At 44.9% G+C, this 8,758-nt stretch overlaps 1 long non-coding RNA gene across 1 annotated transcript; it reads right to left on the bottom strand.

Moving 5' to 3' along the window:
• Positions 1-1,783: 1,783 nt before the first annotated feature.
• LOC123124155 (uncharacterized) lies at positions 1,784-7,856 on the bottom strand. The gene is made up of 7 exons (XR_006461000.1): positions 5,589-7,856; positions 5,330-5,463; positions 3,623-4,793; positions 3,044-3,225; positions 2,623-2,749; positions 2,369-2,519; positions 1,784-2,073 (listed from the first exon to the last, which is right to left on the bottom strand). It is a non-coding gene; the product is annotated as an uncharacterized lncRNA (long non-coding RNA).
• Between the last annotated feature and the right edge of the window lie 902 nt (positions 7,857-8,758).

Raw genomic sequence — 8,758 nt, 5'->3', positions numbered from 1 at the left:
ATGTTTTGGGCATAGAAATTCACCGAGATAGGAACAATGGAGTCTTAGGACTATCTCAGAAAGCATATTTAGAAAAGGTTCTTAAAAAGTATAATATGCATGCGAGTAAAGCCACACCTGCTCCAATAGTCAAGGGCGATAGTTTTGGGAAATTCCAATGTCCCAAGAACCAGTATGAGATCGATCAAATGAAAGCAGTACCATATGCTTCGGCAGTTGGCAGCTTACAGTATGCACAAGTGTGCACTCGCCCTGACTTAGCTTTTATCACCGGGGTACTCGGTAGATATCAAGAGAATCCAGGCCTAGAGCACTGGAAGATGGTAAAGAAAGCATTGCGTTATGCGCAAGGCACGAAGGACTACATGCTAATATACAGGAGAAGTGATTCCCTAGAGATAAAAGGGTATTCAGACGCAGATTTTGCGGGGGACAGAGATGATAGAAAATCCACGTCAGGATACATATTCACCCTCGCTGGGGGAGCTATTTCGTGGAAAAGCTCCAAACAGTCGATAGTTGCATCATCCACGATGTATGCAGAATTCATAGCATGCTTCGAAGCCACGGGGCAGGCGATATGGCTAAAGAAATTTGTACCCGACTTGAAAGTGGTAGATTGCATTCACAAACCACTAAAGATGTACTGTGATAACCAGCCTGCAGTATTCTATGCTCACAACAACAAGTCGAGTAATGCTGCCAAAACAATAGAGATAAGGTATTATGTTGTGAAAGATAAAATCCAGGATCAAACTATAAGTCTCGAGCATATAAGGACAAAGGATATGCTTGCGGATCCGCTAACGAAAGGCTTACCACCCAATGTGTTCAAGGAACACTTAGCCGGCATGGGTTTAAGGGAAAGCCTTATGACTCCTGGATAGGCCCAAAAGGAACAGAATTTGTTTCTGAACATAACGTATGTTGTAGCTGTATGATTCTAACGGCAATTAAGCCGTGACGATGAAACATACTCTATGTACCAATATGTGATGAAACAAATAAACTAGAAAGTATAAAGTTAAAAGTAAAGTTGAGATCAAGGGGGAGAATGTTAGGTTGATCTCTCTCCCGTTCGAGCCCAACGGGTCGAACGGGCCCCTGACTCGCGCCCTGATCGGGGGCGCCCAACCAAACCATGGTTGGTGGGCCCCTGTGACCCGCGCTATATAAACAGAGGTGGGGGCCGGGACACGATTCACGAGGTTAATCGCTGTCACAATCCCCACCTACAATCCCTACCGATCTAGGGTTAGAGCGGTGCTCACGGGAAGCTCCACCACCTCGCCCACTCTCCGCCATCGCCGTGCGCCCCAGCACCACGATGGCCTCCGGCTTGAGTTCATTCACTGCCGGAGAAGGTAGGTTCACCGGATCTGCTAGCCTACTCCGATCCAAGGTCTATCAGGAATTGATCCGACTCCGCTGCAGGTGGCACTTGGCTGTCAGCTTGCAAGCTTTCCTCGCACCTACCTTGGGATGCCCCTATCTGATAAAAGGCTAAAGTTGGTTGGATGATTTCCAGGCATTGCTGGATAAGTTGATCATAAGAAGAACGCTGCTTGGAAGGCTAGGTGGATCTCCTCCACTGGCAGAATGGTATTAACTAGTGGCTGGGGCGCCACCTGAGACGTGATGGTGCGCTGCCTGGCTTGTTGCTGCCCATTTAGCTGTCTTGTTTGGTCTCTAAGAGGCTTGGTGCACATGTATACGTGTTGCAACAGAGAAATTATAAGTTCAAAACAAGTTAAACTGATTGTAGAGATAAGAGGACCACCCATTATAGTTGGTTCAAAGATAGTGTAGCACATATGTTTGTATTTATAGCAAGAAGACATACGATGATACGGCCTGATGGTATGGAAAATGCATTACAGATAACTCTTATTACTGTCACCACCCTCCACTGATCCGACAGTCACCTTCACCATTGCCTCCTCGTCGGCGCCATCATTGGCTCACCATTGTACGTACGTAGCAGTCCTCAATGTAGACCATGTCCCTCTTGTGGGCGTCACAGAAGAAGTAGCGGTCGTAGACGTAGACGCAGACCTTGGCAATGACCTGACGCTGCAGTCCATAGCAAACTTGGCAAGTCTTACGCACTTCAAACGAGATAACGAAATCAACTTGATCTATCAAAGGTCAGACCAATGACAAATATGAAATAACAGAGCATGTCATTCATGCTACTCCGGATTATGTACGGTTACAAGCAAGAGCTTCATGTTCTCAGAATTGATCGAATTCAGCTATTTTCAAGAGTGAATATATCTCAGTCATGGATGAAATAATGTTGATAGCAAATTACTCTTATTGACTACTGATGATGTTGTGCTATGGGTATTTAATGGTAATCAATTACCATTGAAATTTGGCTGTAGCTTCCATGTCTTATCCAGTCTTCTCTGATGGTAACTTCTTCAAAAGAGGAGCAAAGCCACCAAAAAAGCCCAAAATTCGCCAGCTTTGGCATTACCTTGCAGTAGCACATGAGCCAACTTTTGTACTGAGACCTACCAGTCAAGTTCAGAAGAGAAAACATAACAAGTCAATGTTGTCATAAACTGGACCGAATTTCTCAAAGGTCTTTGGCCAGTAATTCATAGGAGTTGATACCTTCAACTGTATATTGTTAGGCATCTTCTTGGCGATATTACAAACTCTGGATGATACTACAGATGGGAGGTATGCTTTAAATTCACCAAGATTAGAATTTTCTCCATCGGGGAGAAGAAAGCAACCCCTAAAAAGTGAAGGAATGTCAGAGCATAACAAAGGTTGTCACTGATTACATTAGATATACCAAAATATTGAAATTTAAATTGTGATGCTAGAAAATGGGCAACATTATTCTTACAAAGCTGGATTATGAAAACCTAATATTACAGACAACACATTGAGATGTAACCTCATTTCAATAATCAACTTGGCAGTCACATAGTAATAGAGTAAGGAGTTAACAGGGACATAATTCATGCAATCAAGTGGACACGCCTAGATGGATATGAAGGCATAAATTATTGCACTAACAACATACCACTGTGAGCTCTTCTGCATCACTTCCTTTCTAGCATTTCTGGCTTCCCCCACAACAGAAGAGGTGAACATCGCGGACCATAAGACACGTCAGTTTCATTAATCCTCTGCTGCATAATGTGTTTCTTTTTGTGACAATAAATAAGTAGAAGCTGCGCCTCCATCCTCCTCATAGCCATTGTCCTGAGCTCACTCCGAAACAAAATATAGAAGGCTAAAACATTAGTAAGAGCATGAGATACATACAAATACGATAGGAAGAAAATGGGGTAGTATTTCTTGTTCTTCCTATCACTACACATAAAGTGCCTGGGGGAAATATCCTCTATCGGATCATCAGAAAGCAGGCAATCAGCCAGATTTCTCTTGGGATGAAGCCACACCCAGAGAAGGTTGAGGAGCAGGATTTTTAGTCAATTCTACATAAACATCAAACCTAGCTTTTTTCTAAAGATTGAATAACATCTAAATTAACAACAACATCAACTTCAGAATTTCCCAACTCTACATCAAAGATTTTGAGCAATTCCATCAAGTTTCTTGTGGGAAGCAGTAAGAACAGATAAGTAACTGGGAGTACCTTTTGGATCTCCAAGTTTTCGACCCTCGCAAGTCTTGAGCTCCTCCTCACTGTGTTGTCTTGATCATGATCTGCCCTCGAAGAAGTAAACTCATTGTTCTCCACCCCAGGTTCAGAAATCTGACATTTGTTGGTTTCATTCAAGATCATCCCTATATGCCTTACTGTCAATGCCCTCCACCTCATCTGGAATTTGATCAGAGATTCTGCTCCCCCTATCTTGAGATGTGATAGTGTCATCAGCACCATCAGAAAGGGAGATGGTGCCATGTTCATTATCCAGAGCAGCCGGCTCCTCTTTATACTGCCTCTGAAAGTCAGCCTTTTACTGCTCTTGAGCAATTGTTCTCTGAGTCGTTTCACCTCTTTTTGCTGAAGGAAAATGTTCATCCTCCTCTGCACTTCCCGTTGCACTTGTTTATCAAAATCTTCCTTCTGAATAATCTGAACCTCTTGACCACCTATATCCTCAGGTTTGTCTGACCTTGTTGCAGAATCCCACATGCCTACATGTGCCAGTTGTCTCTTGAATTGTAGGCAGATCAGGAAGCTGTCCCAGCTGATCAGTACCTCTTGGCTCTTAGTAGATCAACTCGGCTGCAGGAGGAATCTTGTCTGTATCTTCTCTTCTTAAAAGGCCCATATCAATATCTATAACACAACACTGAACCAACCTCACATAAGCCTTGATAGTACTTAAGTTCATCAGGGACACCACCAGCCCTAACCCAAACAGTAGTCAGTTTCCCTTTAGCAAATAGCAATTGCCTCCAAAGACATCTTCTTAACTGACACAAAAGCTCCTGTCCCTTTTAGCGGAAAGGCCAGATAGCACCTAGCTTATTCGACCCTGGCAGCCGAAGGAAAACAAACCATCACGTGCCAATCCCATTTCCATGGATAAGTTGCCGCCAGCCCTTTCGCCGCTTGATCTGCAGTTAACTTTCCTTGCTCCAGCACCAGAATAGCCAAAGGAGCTACGGCCAACCAAAACCTGCCTTCTTCCCACTCTGAGCTCGAAAACATGGAAGAGCATCTGCCGAGAACCATACCCAGTTTTTCATGAAAGCAATCAACTTTTTTTGGTCTAAATGCCAGCTTCTGTTTGAGCCATACCCAAGAAAAGTTCCGCCATGATGCATCTCGTGACTGAATTTGCCTGGCAGAGCACCTGCATTGCAGCAAAATAAAGAAAATTAGCTGTTCAATTCTGATACACTGATACATCATGCAAAATCCTGTACAATTTGTACACTGCAACAACATGAAGCCCTGATCTTTCAAAAAAAAAAAACATGTAGAGCCCAACTCCAACCAGACAATCAGCCAAGCGGCTGGCACTGGCAGGCGTGCGGTGGCCTGAGTGCCGCAGCAGCTAGCGGCACTCATGTTGCAGAGTAGCCAGAGCATGGTACGCAAGATCAGCTTGTGATACATTTCAGCATACTGGAAGAAAATGGCTCATCACAACAAAAATGCTGGGGGGGCCTGGTAAGCTCTATTAGCCTTATGATGTTTCACCCTCCAAGATTATACTTTGTAATAATAGGTCAATGCAGAAAGTGTTGTACAATAAAATTTGGCAGCCAGCAGAAATATGCACCAAATAGTACTTATTTTCCAAGCAACGCATTGCAAGAGAAACGGGCTGTGATGAAAAACAGATGAAACAAGGAGAGATAGCAAGAGATAGCAAAGACAACGTACCATGATAAGAATTGGCTTCCACACTTCATTTCATCAGGTCTATTTCTACCTGAAACGGCGCGTCAGGCAAAGTCCCCTTTTTAAAAGTGTCTTGCAAAGCCTCCCTTTTGACAGTGGACTTCTTTTGCTCCAACCTTCAACCATGCAAGCAAGAACATAAACAACCATGGCAGGGCATACATTTCTCTGCACATAGTATACAAGACTTGAAATGGAAAATAAGTTTGAGACATTGAACAGGAGTATTGAGTATAGATACCTTTACAATAGTTAGAAGAATGAAATACATACATTCATCTTGTTCAGGTCCTCCTCTTCAGCAATTCCAGTTTCATCGGCCTAGTTGAAGAGTGCCCCTTGAGTCAGCCGCAATACCCTCGCAAGCTCAACGAATTTACCTTCAGAATCGCATTGCAGCACTTGTTCAGGCAAGAGAGTCCATCATCCGAACCATGCATGTCCAATCCAAATGCAAAGAAGCTTCAGTTCTTTTATTTCATTAAACTGAAACGGTTGTAACAATATATGTACGGCACTGGAGCTGAAACTTATTTTCACAATGTCTAATGATTGATGATTCCAAGTGCTAATTAGGAAAAAAAAACATATGACATGCCCTAAATTATAGCTAATGGCATCAGCAGATAATTGTGAAGCTTAAAAAAATCATTTGTAGATATTTGTTGACAAAAGCAAATCACACATGTGAAGTCCAGAATGGTCTTGAAAGCATGAACCATGAATATCACAATTTTTAGAGCATGAATCATGCTCCAAAAATACTACTTTACAGAATTTTCAGAGCATGAACCACTTAGAAAACTGAAGGAACAAATTATAAAAGAAGAACAAACGAACAGTTTTTCCAGCAGCGACTGCATCCCTAATACACAAAACATGAGTATCCAGAAGACATAATGTCGGTCATAGCCAGAAGAGTGACATCCAAGAACTAAACTGTGCTACCGAAGAAAGACAGAGAAGTGTCCATGCAGGGGCGGACCCACAAGTTATGCCGGGTGGGCCCTTCATAGCACCTTTTTTGGAGAAGGCCAGTGATGTTTTCTACTGGGATGTGATTGTAACAGGCAGAGGGCCCTGATCATTCAAAAAAAAGATAGAAAGGGGCCCTTGGGCGGCAGCAGAGGGTTGACAAGTGCAGGCCTGGCCATGTCCTCCCTGCCTCGTTTCTGAGTTCTGATGATACACACATGCAGAGAGGCAGAGGGCCAAAGATAAATGGGGATCACCAACATGCAGAGAGGCAGAGGGCCAAAGATAAATGGGGATCACAAAAACCCAAATGAGTCATCCTTATACATACAAAACAAATGAATCTCAAACCAGATAGAAGGGCTACAAAAACGACAGAAAGCACATCTGTTATGACCGGGCAGACTTATGGCCGTAGGAGACCCACCGGGCAGGTTTAGTTAGGGGCTTGGCCCACAAGTTATCTTATTTTCTAGCATCATGGTTATATATACTAGCTGTAAGACTATTTTGAGAATTAAGCAATAAGAAGAATTCTATTGCCCGGCTCCCAGAGGAGCCGGACCCTAACCCTAGCCGCCTCCCTCTCTCAGCTTCAGAAAACAGGGTATAACATGTACTTACCAAGTCAGCTCTCCTCTCATCTAGCGTTTTGTCTATCTCCATGATATCTGCTGGTAAGCCATACAGTGTCGGATTCCGCAGCATCCGGATGTAGAGATAAGTGTAGCCAAGCCAAGAGCCTGCTTCCCGAGCATTCTGAACAGTACCCAGAACAATCTCTGCATTTAACTGATCTGCCAACTTGGATATGAACCGACTCTTGATAGGCAGCTATTGCTTCATAAGGGAGAGGTAGTATTGCAATTCACTGTGGCCAGTTAAGATTATCCCCTCTCCGTGTGCGCCATACCGAGGCCTACCTGCACGACCAAGCATCTGCATGACATCCAGAGGACATAATTCTGTCCAAGCACCTTCCTCCGGATTATAAATCCGAGTGCCCTTTATAATAACAGTATGTGCAGGCAAGTTGACACCCCATGCAAGGGTGGCTGTCGAAACAATTCAGGACCTGGATACGCTTGTCAGCAAAAAGTTGCTCGACAAGTTCACGGTCTACCCTTGCCATCACAGCATGATGAACAGAGCAGCAAACCCATATGGCAAAAGGTGTTCAAGATCACTGCTTTTGACAATATCTGTATGACTGCCTGCCAAGGATCGATCTCCTTGCTTGCACTCTCATCCTTGAGAAGGCGAGGCAGCGCATCATTCGGCAAGGCAGTGTCTCTGATGGCCCGAGCAGTTTTCGACTCGTCTCCTTGCTGGTCCTGGAGTGCATGCACAAAAACAAGCACTTGATGCTTACCAGCAGATGGAAGCCATTGCTTGATCATAACAGACCGCGTTCATCAACTGAAACCTCAGAGTGATCACTGCGCCGGCACCTGTTATCAAAATGGAAAAGACCCTCAGAGCGAACACGCAGGAACACAGCAACACCCAACCAAAGTCTAAATCGCGGATGCACAACAATACATGAACACAAACAAGCACTTGATGCTCACCAGCAGAAGCCATTGCTTTCTCATGACAGATCTCGTTCATGAAAGAAAACCTAATCTAGGTCGAAACGAAACAAAGCACCGGAAAAGAATCGAATACCCCGCGCATCTACTTGTCCTGACTCACCCCGCCGGTGGATCTGCTCCTGCGGTCGGGGTGAGCCGGAACCCTGCCGCAGGAGCAGGTCGCCCGCCGGCCGCCGGTGGACCTCGGGTCGAGGCGAGCCGTAGTCGTGGCAGAAGAGCCGGCCGGTCGCCGGCGCCCGCAGCTGGATCGCCGCCGCCGCCGCCCTCCTCCATGTGGCTGATGTGGGGGTCCATCCACCCACCCGCAACCGCTTCTCACACGACTCTATTGGCCATTGATTTGCAGATCGAGCACCTCCACTCCGCCTCCCCCGAAACAAAAGAAAAATAAAAAATAAAAACAAACCCAATTCAATCCACCCACCCACCCGCAAAGAAAAATATAAAACGACGACACGGTTCGCTTTGGGCTGCTGGGCGTCCACCCACCCGCTTGCCCGCTTCTGCTCTGCTCTGCTGCAACGACAAAACACAACACAACACAGCAAAAACATCGAAATTCAGAGAAACCAAAACAAACCCAATTCATCAGAGAAATCAAAAATCCAATCCAATTAACCAACAAATCCATCAACGAATGAATTAATGAATCCTCCATCATCCATGACAACAAAATATACAAACAGATACATCCATGGAGCTGGCAATTCGTATGTTTCTTCTGACACTTCTGAACCCAGCATCACTCTCTCTAAGCAGCAGGCTCTTCCGCGTCGGAGAGGTCGGTTATTGTGCACCTCTCTTGCGGGCTCAATGCCAGGTACCTCCGCGCAGTCGACAC

Source organism: Triticum aestivum, chromosome 5D (assembly GCF_018294505.1).
Source record: "Triticum aestivum cultivar Chinese Spring chromosome 5D, IWGSC CS RefSeq v2.1, whole genome shotgun sequence".
Lineage (NCBI taxonomy): Eukaryota > Viridiplantae > Streptophyta > Magnoliopsida > Poales > Poaceae > Triticum > Triticum aestivum.
This window is presented reverse-complemented; position numbering and strand designations above follow the sequence as displayed.